Source organism: Embiotoca jacksoni, unplaced genomic scaffold (assembly GCF_022577435.1).
Source record: "Embiotoca jacksoni isolate LCO1_2020_lvr unplaced genomic scaffold, fEmbJac1.0.p SCAF_25, whole genome shotgun sequence".
In the NCBI taxonomy this organism is placed as follows: Eukaryota; Metazoa; Chordata; class Actinopteri; family Embiotocidae; genus Embiotoca; species Embiotoca jacksoni.
Window position 1 is genome coordinate 6,046,374 of NW_027185376.1, and position 14,716 is coordinate 6,061,089.

At 41.3% G+C, this 14,716-nt stretch overlaps 1 protein-coding gene across 1 annotated transcript in view; it reads right to left on the reverse strand.

The window, feature by feature from the left end:
• The window catches only part of LOC138204486 (cadherin-18), a 143,894-nt gene extending 135,794 nt beyond the window's left edge, over positions 1-8,100 (reverse strand). The window contains exon 1 of the mRNA XM_069159793.1: positions 8,027-8,100. The gene's annotated coding sequence lies outside the window, so the exon portion shown is untranslated. The remainder of the gene's footprint in view (positions 1-8,026) is intronic.
• Between the last annotated feature and the right edge of the window lie 6,616 nt (positions 8,101-14,716).

The following is a 14,716-nucleotide window of genomic DNA, read 5'->3' on the forward strand; positions in this document are numbered from 1 at the left end:
CTTTAACTGCTATACCAGCGAGGGCCACTAAAGGTCGGCTCCAAAAAAGCCTCTGGTTCCATAGACTCCCATTCAATAAGTCAATAACTTGTTTCTCTGTTACTACGCTTTTGTTAGCCAAAGTCGCTCCTCCTTATTCGTTTACTGCCGGTCCATCTAAAAAAATTCCCGTCATTAATTAGAAAACTTGCCTCAAAAAGCCGTGTTTTTAGGAGCGTGTCTGTTTGAGTGACAGGCCTGTGGCGGAGGCAGGTTTCAGCTATCGGTGGACGGGACATAGTATCATCAGGTTTCTAATCAGATCCCCCCTGTAGGCGCCCCCTCTCGCCCAAATATGGTCACTTCTGACTACGAACCAATCCAAACTAGCAAGATGGCGCCGGCCAAAATCCGAACTGGGGGCTTCATAACAAACCAATAGGTGACGTCACTGTTGGCTGCTGCATGGCTTTAATACTCACATGCACTCACTGAAGCAAACAGTGAGGCGTTTGGTAATCACAAGCTGTATAGTATCATGGCGTCTTGTGGTTTCATCAATTAACCCCTTCAGGCTCATTTGGCTTGTTTGATCAATAGCTTCTCTATGTCATGAAGACGGCTCTCAAGATTCACATCGGTGGATATTTTGAAAGCGTTTTAACCTCAGAGCACTTTTCTTGCTCAATACAATCTGTAATTGAATTAGTCTGTTTTATACACCCCACAAGCACACAGCAAGATGGAAATTTAGCAACGGTGGCTACAAACTCCTGAGGCCAATATTGATGTTCAACTTCACCGTAAATGTCCACATAACAATCCACAGGAGGGCTTTACCTTTCTGTCCACACAGATGATAGTAAACACTTTATCAGGGATACGTTCGGCCGTCGCCGCACACACTGCCTGTGTGGTCTGTGTTCAGCCTTGCTTGCATGATGAAACATCTTGCCCCAGGTTTAAGTCATAAAAGTGAAGCTGCTGGGCTGGAAAACCACATTTTCTGAGTAGGTAATCATGACCATTAATCATTCTGGCACACTTCTCTTTCCCATTGGCCAAAAAGAATAGGTCATGGCTAAAGACGGCATGCTGGTGGTGAATATGCATCGCCTTCCACCTACTCAAGGCCATTTGTGCTGATTTGTAGCAGCAGTCCGGCAAAATGACCTGACGTGTGCTTGTCGAAATTAAAAAATATATAATGATAAATTGGCCCCGTAAGAGTCCAGAACTTTCCGAGCTTTCTAATACTTGTATGACACAGACAGCATAGGCTAATTTAATGTTTTAATTTGATAGATATCAGCTAATAGGGTTGCAATATTGATGTTATGTGCACCCATCTTTCAAATCCTTTCCAAATTTATTTCAATTTAAGAACAGGACTATTAATATTTACCATAAAGAAATACTATTTAGCTTGTTTGAAGAATTGTCTCAGTATTAAATGTACCTTTAACATCTTGAAACAAGGGAAAATTAAAGCAACTTCAGTAAAAAAAAAAAAAAGAAACATTTTCTTCTTAAATGGAAATTAGTCTTTCCACTTTCAAGCCACTCCACGAGTTTCAAGACTCCAATTGATCCAAGACGACGTTTTACACAAGTCAAATTGCCTCTGAAATAAGTAACATTCAACACCTATGTTCAGGAGAGTAACGTTTTCATGACAAGAGAAGAGAGACTTGTTAAGATGAGCAGTTTAATGTGGCACCTGCAAATTTGGCAGCCCTTTTCAATTTCCATGTTCACAAATGTAGTCATTCCACGGCGCCTTTTGGGGATCTGGCGCAGTGCAGGGCAGATTATGATAAAATTAGGTCATGCACCAAATGTAACTGCTGCTGTTTGTGACTTGCTGCACGCTGCCACATTTTTGAGCCAGAACAAGGTCTAGAAATGCCCCTGTGGGTCCTTTTTAATCTTTAAAAGTGTAGACTGATAGCTGACAAGCTCAAATGCTGTCAAAAGTCCCCGACCTCATACCAAACTGCTTCACTGCCACTGTTGGCGGCAGTATTGCTGACATACTGTGCTGATACTGGATAATGACTTTTCTCATGTGGAGAAAAGAAATCATGGAAGCGCTTATTAGATTCAGAGCTAATTTCAAATTGGAGGCAATTTAAACGGAGACTTTATCTCGCCAGTGCAGCGTTTGAGTTGTCAGTGTTGTACCTAAAATCACCTTATGGTGTCAAGGCCTATCATGACAGCCTTTATGTCTCTGAGGCAGGGTTAAGTACCACATGCTCACCCTCTCCCTTCTTTTTTGGTGTCTTTAAAAATATATGCATGTGCATTTTCAGTGTCAGCTGTGCATGCATTGCTAATGTGGGCCCAGTTAGGCATTTTAAATCTGCATAAATACATTTATTAGTAGATCCGATTTTTCAGATTTTCTATGTGATGTTAGATCGAAAATGAACTAATTATTCACCTCACGTCATCTTCCGATTTTACTTATTTTGTCGTGAATTTAAAGGGAAAACAACCTTTTTGCAATAACGCGTAACAAACCTTTTATTTTGTTACGGTTTGGTCTTTAATCGTATCCCTGATGAGCTGGACTATTTTAAAGCTGTGAAACCAGAGTTTATGTTAAAACTGTCAAGTGTGAGTGGAATCCCCATAGCGGACTGCAGCAACACTTTCATACTGTAAAAAAAAAAAAGACAACTTTGCTGCACGTGTGTTTATGGATGAGCCCAATCTGTCAGTGTTTGAATGGCTTTTGTAAAATGTTAATGAAATAAACGGGCTGAGATCAAAATGTTTGCATCCTATCATGCTGACACACTTGAGACAACAACACTTGTATTTCTCCCCATTTCTCTGTACATATATATATATGTATATATATATATATTTTTTTTTTTTAATTTTTTAATTTTTTTTTATTTTCAACAACATCTTAGTTGAGTTTGTTTTGAAAAAAACTCTACAGATCAGCAGAGTCTCCACTGGGTCTTTTGGAAACAATCCTCAGACAACATTCAGGTTCTGCTACCTCTAGTGGACAAAAACTATGATTGTCATCTTCGATACTGAAACAAGAAGGAAGGAATGAGGGAAAGATGGGAGAAGAGAAGGAAGGAGGAAAAGAGGGAAGGAAGTAAAGAAAGAGGGAAGGATGGGAGAGAAGAAGGAAGGAAGAAAGGAGAGAAGTTAAGCAGAAAGGAAAAAGGGAACGGGAAGAGGAAGGAAAGGCCGTTTAAACCAGTATCTTGGCAATATATTATCACACTGGAGATTAGTATGGACTGGTTGAAGTCGGAGTAAGATAGCAGACATTTGTATTTACCCATTGGACCCGTTGATCAAAGCAAACACATTCTGAGAGACACCCCATGAGGAATGAATCAATGGGAATCAATAAAATCAGACCGAACAGGCTGCAGCCTGTAAATATCAAAGGTCGACTTGCTTGGCCAGAAATGTTTCACAGCTGAATAACAATCAAGGTGAATTTTATCACAAGCGGGTGGGGGGAAGCGGGGGGGGAGTCTCACAAGTCACCCCTTAAAAATTCGAAACGTGAAAAGTTGGCTTAAAAACTAACAACAAACAAACACGTGAAATAACCCGGCGCTCGTTGTCAAGCAGATGGTTGTAACTTCTAAAACGGAGACAAACAGATGTGTGAATCGCTGAGGCTCAGCTGGTGAAAGTGTTTACAAAGTAGAGGCAGCAATCTCGGCTTTGCCTGGAAACCTTTGTTGCTTTGTTCCACCCCTTCCTCACACAGCTCTTCTGTCTTCTCGCTCCCAGCTGACTAATGATGAAGAAATGCCATCAAAGTCATATTTTAAAGGGCACTTCCTGAGACACACGTGCAAGGATTCGGTACCGTGAGTCTCCCCAGGGACACGTTTAAAAAAAACAACCAAAAAAACAACCAAAAAAACTCAAAGGTAGAAAACAATACAAGGTTGCTCATATATCTAACGTTCTTATTTCATTTTGCCCTTTGTTCAAGCTTTACTGAATTCCCTCACTCTGTACGACATCTTGGTTCCACTTTCTCATATAAACGTCATTATTTTAAATAAGGGGAAAAGGGACTTTAAGTGGGGAAACAAACTGTTTGTATACAGAACACACTTATAGTAAGTAAAATAGAAGCGCTGTTTGCCCCCAACAGTTCAGGTGAATCTACACAGAGCCGCTGAAAGTAAACAGGTATTTTTCAGTATTGTTTTATTGATGGTTCAGTGTGTTATTCTAAAACTATGTCTGAAAGAGACTTCATTTTGTCCACAAAAAAAAAAAAAAAGGAAGGTGAGTGAAGCGATGTCAGCCCGGGTTAAGAATAGAGGTTTGAATTCAGTTTGACATGTCAGTAGAAAAGGCATTTTGGCAGCTCTTCCATCTGAAGGAAATCTATTGTTCACAGACTGAAAGAAGACAAGACAAGCAACGGTCTTGTGATTGAATAGAGATGACTACAACCGTGAAAAAATTCTTTAAGTTATATTTCAGAGCTGTGAATGTCTCCTTTCTGGTCTCGTTTTAACGTTTTATGTCAAGTCGGCCGTGGCATGAAAGTAATTTAGCATCGCCACCATTATGCTTATTGTATTCCAGAATCAGGTAGCAGCTGGGTAATCAAACTTGTCTGCTGGAGGCCTTTTTAATCAACAGCTATATGGAAAGTGCACCGATGAAATCCTGTTAGCTCTGACACCCAGATGCAGACCATCCGCTGCTAATAGCCCCATTCAAACAAGAGCAGCATTAGGTTTATTATTAATGAATTACGCCTCAGCCTCTGTGTTTCAGGATTTCATTTGCATTATGAAATTTCCTGAACCTCTTGTGGCTTGTATACAACTGTGCAAGGTCAAGATTTTACAATTCGTCAATGTTTGATTAGGTGAAGTGAAACAATGTTTGTTTGTCTATATATAAAAAAAAAAAAAAAATGCATGTTTGATTTGTATATTTTGACAAGTTCTTATATCTATAAGACAAAACGGGTCTTTTTTTTTTTAATGTAAGAGATCAATGTGATATATGTGTGCTCTGCGTTAAGTGATCTCTAAAGTGAGTTTAATAAGTCGCTTTAGTTGTCCAAAGATTAGAGACAGATCACGGTCATGGGGAACTTGTTTTAACAATTAAAAGTCTCACCTCCTCTTCCTGCTGCCATTCACACACACACACACACACACACACACACACACACACACACACACGCACACACACACACAGAAAGACCGAGAGAGAGATTCACTCACGCTGTAAACTCGGGCTCAACAAATGCCATCAAACTTGGAAAACCCTCGCTATTGAGAAAGCTGATGAGAGGCATGTTTTCGCTGTCATCTTTGAGATGAAGGACGTTGTTTTCTCTGCACGTCCAACATGAAACTTACTTCATCTGGTGACAAAGTTATAGCCAATGAATGCTGATCTGTGGATGGACCATCTGCTTGGTGCTTGGCTCTCAAAAACACTGCTAGCTTTACCTGGCACAGTTTGCACAACAACTAATTATATATATTAACTGAACAGCACAAACAAAATTTCAGACAGACAGAAACAGACATTTTGTTTGTGCTGTTCAGTAATTTCCCAGCACCACACTTGTTTTACCAGAGCCTGGGAGTAACTTGTTCTTCCCCCTTCTTTTGTTATTTAATGCCTGTTGACAAACAGTTTTTCGGTGCATCACTGCCACCTTCTGACAAGATGATAGTTGAATAAATGATATACAATTTGTTTTATTTTTTTCAATGACTATTAGAGAGTTTGAACATGATGTCCCAACTGTAGTTGATAGGTAACTACACCCTGCTCCATAGGTCAATTTTGAAACAAGCAGTCGGTATGAAACATCAGATCTATAAAGTCAGGAGGAGGAGCCCGGGGTGGATGGTGGACGTACAAAGCTAGAGAACCACGCGTACTTGCATTCACAGCATTTTTGAGAAGACTGTCTCAGATTCAGTTCTTGTTTGCTTGACAGGAAGATATACGTTCTTTATTTGATATTGCGAAGCGCTGCACTGTGTTCAATTCAAGGAAAACAAAATACACAGACAGAGAGTCCCTGTGAGAAGTCAAGGTTTGCTGTTAATCAACTGGGTCATTATAATGAGCTCAGTCTTGATACTCACTGACATATGGAGATCTGGAGGTAAATATTTTAGCTACACAAAGGATAGCGACTCATTACAGGCAGCGTTACATCAAACCAGTAAAGATATTGGTGATTGTGCGGTTGCTAAGATCTTTAATTCACAATTATTTCTGCACTAAAAAACAATGTTGTTCTTCCATCGCTGTCACATCTTGAACTATTTATGAAACCAGGATGTGTAATTACATGCAAATTTAATTAATGTACTGTTGTTTCCAAACAACGCACAGGAAATTCTTCTTCTGTGATGGATATTCAAATCAATTCTCACCATCTACAAGGTACAACATTAGCTTCGGCACTTACACCATCAACAGAAGCAAAATAAACGAAGCAACCTTGAACAGCAGCGGATTGAATGGTGATCTCTTTCAAGTGAAAACCTTTCGAAGACAGATTAGCAGCCTGGCTGTATGATGGAAATTTAAGAAGAGCTCAAGGTTTTAAATTCAAAGATAATATTGCCATTTTTACACCAAGCATGAGTTTCTTTTTCCAAAAACCTTGAAAGCCAAGGACGGATTTACCCCGCCCCCCACTGTGCAACTCCCGTCACATTCATACCCATCGATCCACGAGCATCAGCCTTTAACAGTGCAGCTCACCAGCAGCGAGGGTGCGTTACAGCGCAAGGCGAAGTGAACATGCACACAATTAAACGCGAAAGAGTCCAAGACACATGCAGCGCACGAGTGGTTAAATCTGCTCTCTGGTGGGCGGTTTTATCCTGTAAACATCACAGTTTGAGTTACGTTTTTCTCCTCTCGCTCAATTCCAATATCTCAACAGTATCCCACTCTGAACCAGCCTCTTTGAAATCCAGCTGTGTTGACAATCTTGCGTCAGACTTCAGCTTCACTGCACCTCAATAGTCTCTTATGTTGGAGCACATCAACAGCCAGCCTCGCTGAGAGGTTACACACTCTTGTGTCTCCCTTCGTTTTCCAGCCGCTTGTTCCATTATAGAAACAGAAAGTCAACATGAAATCAAACTTAAAGCAATGCCACAGTGTTTCAAATCAATTCGCTTCCCTCGAGCTGAGGGTTGCTTATCAAACCGCTGGCTGCATATTGCTGTGTCGGTGCATGTGAGTGTCTGGGATAGAAACAGGAGGTATAAACAGAAATGCCTGTCAGCCTACATATCAGTTATCTTAGTCAGAGTGTCTGGAATAGATTTTGAATTCAATATTCAACTTCAACACTTATGCAGAAAAAAAAACAAAAAATGAAGAATGGAAATGAATAACTAAGCAGCTTGAACACATCATTTCAATGACTTATGCAAAAATGACATTTCAGAACTTGTAATCCCGATCTATTTTTTAGCCTCAAACCACACATCATTCTGATTAAAATCCAACATGTGTCACTGCATACCTTAGTGTACTTCTGTTTGGTTAAAGCAACACAGTCCAGTTTCCTTTGAGCTCCACCAAGAGTCTAATGATTGAACTCGCATGATAAGCTTCGCTGTTTCTCTGTGAGAGTGGGTAAAGGAAAAGCAGCCTTGTGTGTGTGTGTGTGTCGGCGGTGGGGGGTGGGGGGTGGGGGGGGAATCAGTAACAAAGACATGAAACTTTATTGCATGCCAACGAGTAGCGCTCCAACAATTTCTAATGTACCCCCTGATGTGTGGGGTTTGTGTTTTTTTTTTTGTTTTTCGGCTGCTTCACGACGCTACCATAGCAACCGTTTCCCCAAGTCTTTGCTCCAAAGAAATCATCTAATTACCAAAAAAAAAAAAAGAAAAAAAAAAAAAAAAAAAAAGGTAAATTATGCAGCAAGTTAGGAAGCCGAATCAAACCCCGAGACTTTTAAAAGATGCATTCACACGCTGAAAACTACGAATTGTACCAAGGCAAAAGTAGCACTCTTGCTTTGCTCTCACCTTACCTGTGCAGTTCGGCGTAGACCTCCAGATGGGCGGTTAGCAGACCACTGAGACTTAGGTGGTGGATGCCGTGATGGAGTGCACACGTTATAGCGAATAGCAGCAGCCAAAGCAGTGAGAGAAAGCAGACAGGAAGGGGGACCAGAGGAGGAGGAGGAGGAGGAGGAGGAGGAGGAGGAAGGCACAAATGCTGAATTATGGATGTGGATTGGGGTGGGGTGGGGGGAGTAAGATAGAGAAGAGAGGGATTCCTCTGCCTGCTCTTACTGCCCAGATCACAGAGCATGAATCATCTTCTGCATGGATCAAATTGCACAGTCCACTGAAGGGCTGGGTCGGCGCTGCGAGCGGAGCAGAGGGTATCTGCCGAGGCTGGGATGGGGATGGAATTGGGGGGTGGGGGGGGGGGGGGGTTATCCTATATGATAAGCAGAGGACTATAGTATAAGGAGCAGCTGTTTCTCTCTTCCTCCTCTCTCAGCACACACACACACACAGAGTCAAACTTACAGTCAGTGTCATCAGTTTATTCTCCGACTGGAAGCTAACAATCCTCCACTTAATCAGATAATCAATACTTTGGATTCTTTATGGCATCGATATCCCATCCGTCCTTTTTCAAGGAAACATTCTCCCCTCACACGGACTAAGTCATTTTAAGTATTTGCTCCGATATAGTTTCACACATTCATTCCTTTAGTGTAAGATTATATTATTAAATCTGTAAAATATGCATGCGTTTCCTGTCCTCATCTCATCACATGAATCCTGTTTCCTGAATCCTCCCTTCAGCCACATCTGCCCCGCATCTTCACAATTATATCTCGGCCATATATGGCAAGGATTAAAGCCACCCGCCCCCATTTTTTTTTGTTTTTCTTTCAATTTTTCAATGCTTTCTTCTTATCTGAGCCGACACCAACCGGTATTCATCATTCTCTTAATACAACGTCATCAGTTGTTTTCAGCGTTTCCCCCCTAAATGTCCTCCGGCAGCTCATGTAACTACCACTTCACACCGGTGTTTGTAGTTTGCATTTTTGCGCCAAAACTGAATTTGAATGAAATCAGTGAGCTTACAATAACCAAGTCGATCAGAATTCAGTGTGTGGCCTTCAACTTTCAATACCGGGCTGCCTTCAGGATTGGTTTCTGAGGGGACTTCGATTCGTAGACTCAAAACTAGGTAAAAAAAGAAAAGAAAGAAAGGGAAGGCGTCAATGTTTTATCTCCCAGTACATTTCCTACATGACATCTCCAGATCGCTCAACCAAACCACTGGTATCACTAACCGTAAACCCCATCGGCACCCTTTAATGCTTTCATACATTATAAGGTCCATCTACATTGAAGATTCCTTCACACATTTGAATTGTTTATTCATTTTCACTCTGAGCATGTTGGGCTGTTATGAAGTAAACAACATCCTCCTCCATCCCTTCTGAAAATACGACCACAAAAGAGGGTTGTGTGGTGCAAAAAAGAAACAATGGCAGCTGTAGGCTGGTCATATACTATTCATTATTAACTGTATGAATAATATACTGTCTCTTTAAGACTGTCTTTTTCTGCATAAACTTGTGTTACGTGCATGCAAATACAAATGATTAGGACAAAAGTTTACCTTATAACGTTGAAATTCCCAATATGTTAGCAGATATTTAGCTCATTAGCACATTATAATGCTCCTTTTTGAGATTTATATATGTATAGCTGATAAATACTCCATGATATTATCCAGCTAACTTTGCTTAATAGTGCTGTTTGCTAGGAAGTAGGGAGTTCATCAGAGATTTTCCCTCTTTGCAAAGCTGCTTTAGTGCTGTTAATAAGAGCAGTGTCTAAACAGTATGTTGCACATTGTGAGAAGCAAAACAAAAAGCTGAAAGAAGCTAAAATTCTCTGTAGAGCTGAAGAGATCTGTGATCTGATCATTTTCTGTGGGTTCTTCAGTACAAGTCAGACCCTATCACGTTACACAAAAACGCAGTAATTGGTGAAGCATTAATTTGACAGGCTACTTCACAAAAACGAGATGGTTTTAGCTGCTCCACTTTCTGCAGCGGTCTTTGCTCTTCAGTCTGTCTGGCAGAAGCCATATCTGATCAACATTTTATATCTCCAAACCCTAAGTAAATTTCCATTAAAAGTTCCCAAAACGGCAGCTGCCTCGGTCTGGGTCTACGAGCTGAAAACTGAAAGTTGAGCTGAAAAAAAAACAAACAAAAAATGTTTTAGATTTAGAGATCCTTGAGCAACATTCCCACTACTGCAAAGTCAGACCTAAAAAAAAAAAAAAACCCACCCGGAGATAAAAACAGCTATAACTGCCCTTCCCAGACAAAAATCCATGTGGATTGCAACCCGAAGCCTCTCTCTACCACCATTTCAGAGTTAGTTGCATTACATTGCATTATCATACAGCTTTACTGCCTCCATTGTGAACACTCTGATTTACAGTAGAGTGAAATAAACTGGTGCAAGTGATCATTTCCTGCATTGATTGAATGCTTCAACAAACCCAGCTCTGTGTTGTAGCGGTGCATCGTGGGGGTTTACAGTTCTCGGAGTAATGTCCAGCTCTGAGAGCACATTATTTTTTGGGGTGATGGACAAGTGATCCCTGGGAAGAGCGGTACAAGGACGCCACAGAGACGAGATGGAGACCGAACGAAAAATGTGGATCTTGAGACGGCTTGTTGTCGTGCTTCTGCATTCATAAAGATAAACTCATTGTTTTTTCCTTCATAATATGGGAATCAATGCTTATTAGACCTCTAACATGTGTTGTGTTAGTATGTTTGAAAGTACCAATCTCTACATATTTAATGTACAAATCATGCGTCAACCAAAAGCGATGTCACTCATTTTGATTTTTGGTTTGTCTGTTACGCATGTTATGAAGCTTTGAGTTTGGATTTTGGCCGTCGCCATCTTTGCTAGTTCGGAGCGGTTTGGAGCAGGAAGTGACCGTATTTGGAAGAGCTGGTGGAGGAGCGAGCGGTGGATCTGACTGATCTGATTGGAAACCCAGTGATACTACGTCCCGCCCACCTCTAGCCTAGGCTTGTCAATCAAACAGACAGGAACCCAAAACACAGCCTTTTAAAGCTTATTTTCAAATTTATGACAGGATTATTTTCAGATGGGCTGCCAGAAAACTAATAATAATAATTGACTTTAGCTAATAACACTGATGTAACTTGTGGAAAAAATTGATTGACTTTGAATTTCATGAGACGAGTTGAATGGGAGTCTATGGAGCTGGAGGCTTTTTGGAGCCGACCTCTAGTGGCACTCGGTGGTATTGCAGTTCATGGCACTTCTGCATCAGCCTCATTTTTTCAGACCCAGAAGCAAATAGACAATGTTTTTATTTGTTTGTTTGTTTCTCTCCACTTGTCCCGTTCCTTCTTCGTACCAGTTGGCCTGTCATCTTTCTCTACCTCAGGCGACACTTCGCTGTGTTATTTCTGGTGAAACGAAGCAAACGTACAATCTGTTTTCTGATATTTCACCATGAAAGACAGGCGATTGAGCTGATTCCCATCTGCAGTTCAAGAGATTGCTGGACACGTGTGTCAATCAAATGCCAATACTGAAATTGTTGGCTCTGTATCCCCACTCCGTTCCAGCAGAAGCAATTGATGCAAACTGTTCTATCTTTATTTCACTTCATACGATCACATGTTATGTCTCTTCAAGTGCACATCATTATATTGACAGCGCTGGGGAGCATTTGTCTCCCTTCGAGCGTGCCCTCAGCTCTGATTGAGCTTTACACCTGTGTTTTCATCCCGGTTAGGTTTCTGCCTTGTTGAACCGATCCCCAGCTCCTCCACCGCCGCTCCTCCTCCTCTCGATGTCGGGCTGTCAGACGAGGAGGGCGAAGGGGGCGACGGCTCCTCTCGCTGCTCGGCCCAGCCATGCGTCCGTAATCATCCCGGCTTCTGCGGCGCCGATTGGTGCGCCTGGTGTCGGACACCGCTGTAGGTGAGTGATCAGCAGTTCTCTGGGATACACGAGTCTGCCGTTGATCAATTGCCCCATTAATACAGCAGCGGAATGGATAACGCACGGCTAGCAGGGATGCACGCAGCAGCACGGTGACACAGGAACACGTTCTCGCTTGTGAAACAACCCCCGAAGTTTGTTTTAGGAAAGTCTTACATGGATGATGTCCTCAGTGCACATTTGCATAATGTGGTCCCTGTTTTAGAGCAACGTTTTGCTCGCGACGAAGGGAACAAAGCTCTCACTCTAATAATACGACGGTTTATAATGCAATATTGAGGCTGATGAAACAATCATTCAATCCATCTGGGAAAATGGATCGAGTTGGAAACCAATTCGATATCCACAAAGGTTTTGGAAATGGCATCAAAACAAAGCCTGCAATCACTGATAAGGCACTTCAGGTGCTCGTCTACGTAAACAAGAGAGACATAAGAAGTAAATGGTAAAACGTCAGGCTGCAGATGATCCGAACAGTTTTAAACAATGAGCAAGAAGGTGGCCGAGTTTTCAGCCCGACTGTAGCGCTGCTCTCACGCATGGATTTAACAGGAGCGGACTGTCTGTCGCTTCGTAAGTCTGTAGCTGCTTGTCGAGTTCATCATACACATACGCTCGGCCTGTTGAGCCGTTTTTACTTTACATCGCCTGGGTGGTTTATTTCCGAGTCTGTTTCCGTTGCTGTATTCAAAGTTCAATAACAAGTTTGAAGATTTAAAAGACAGAAACCAGACTCGGCTTCCTCATTCTGCTCTGCTAGACGACATTGAATCCCGGCGGCTGGCTGGCTTGCGGCAGTACGTACGTGTATTCGAAAAAAATATTGTCATTCTATCAGTTTTTTTCCCCTCTTCAAGTCATTATGTGTGATCTCGTAAAAGAAGACTATGTGGCCCTGATGTCACAAGTATATCAAATCTCCTTTTATTCTTTCCACGGACTGCCAAAGAAAAACTGAAATGCATTACAAATCAAACAAAGATGCTTCCTCCTGCATAGGTGGTCTTGATTTTCAATTACAGTCTCCAAAAGGTCCTATTTTAAAATAAATTGAGTTGGTGGAAGTCCCCTTCACCCTTTTTACATATACATTTTTTTTAATTACTTCTACATCTGTTACTCATCACTTACAGATAAAAAAGAAAACATCTATCTTTCTCTCAAACAACACAAATACAGAAATAATCTTAAATGGAAAATCGATCCCGGCAACGTTTAAATGATCAATTACTTCTCCTCTCCTCAGGTGAAACATCGATCCAACACGGTGTAATCGTGTGATATGATATGCAGATGACTTGTTTTGAAATGATTTTCACTCTGTGTTGTCTCCTAAAAAAAGGCATAAGTCTGACAGTGGAGCCTGTGCCATCAATACAGGTTAAGACCTGGCTGACATTTAGCTTTGACAAAGTCTGCCTGCCAGCCACGCACAACTTTAGGAGTCTGTGATGATACTTCGGTCACACCGACACACTGATCCACCCACACAGTTTGTTGGCAGTAGAATATTTATATATTCTTATATTGTCCTCTCAAAGTGACGGCGGATAGACCGACACCTTCTTATTCTGAAATGACTCCAAAACAACATACAGTATATGTTTTTTTTTTTTCAGCAGCCCGTGTAGGACCAACACACTGTACCGGACCTTTGTCGTCACGGTAACAATAATAAACACATTAATGAGGTTGTAAAACAGGCACAGTTTGGTTAGATTTAGGAAAATATCATATTTTTTGTGGTTGAGATGAGCACATTTAGTTACATTAGGTACGTTTATTTACCTACGTAAGTTGGAATAAGTCAGCTCTGACTTTCAACACTGGACACGAGGAGCAATCTCTGCAATTCGAACACTAAAGGTCAGAATATGTTTTTGGAGAGGACAGTCTGGATAGTCGGCTACCTCTACAAACATGTAGGCGAGAAACTAATGAGGATATATTTAAATGTAAGATTAAAAAAAAATCTACCTTTTTCATAGGTTGAGAAGAAATTATCATCACAGCAGCAACGTAAAGACGAGAGATGATGAGAGTCAAGTATCTCTCAGTTAATATATTGACTCTTCCTTAATCACAGACTTCTCGGAGCTTATTTTGGTGTCTGAGTGCTCTGAAATTAAGGACTGAAACTCAAGAGTTATTTCCTTTGCGGATATACTTTAGTTTGCCTTTAGTTTCTGTTCAGAAATTCAACAAAAAAAAAGGTAAATATATATTTAAAGATGTAAACAATTGTTTCTGCAGCTACTTCGTGTTATATTTTCTCATCTGTATTTTGTTGAGGAGAGAATTAGAGGATAAAGAGAGATCAAATGCATTAATTTGACATACACAGGAAGCTGAATAGATGTATGTGGAGTCTGATTGTTTGCCAGCTTGGTGATGTCATTTTAAGACGGTGATGATACCATTAGCTGTAATGTGATGGAGTCCCTGAATGTCTGGATGGATGTGATGTAGAGCAACACCCCTGATGAGCTCAGTGAGAGCAGCCATGAATCCAAAGGCTCAGATGAAAACTGGAGGTGAACCGGGGGGGAGGAGGACGGAGGAGGGACGCATCAATCTGACGCCGAAATGACAGCTGAGAAAGGAACGGTTTTAAAAATCTGTCAGCAGTCTGCTCTCAGACTCCGTGGCACGACGATAGTCCGTCCAATTGACCTCTA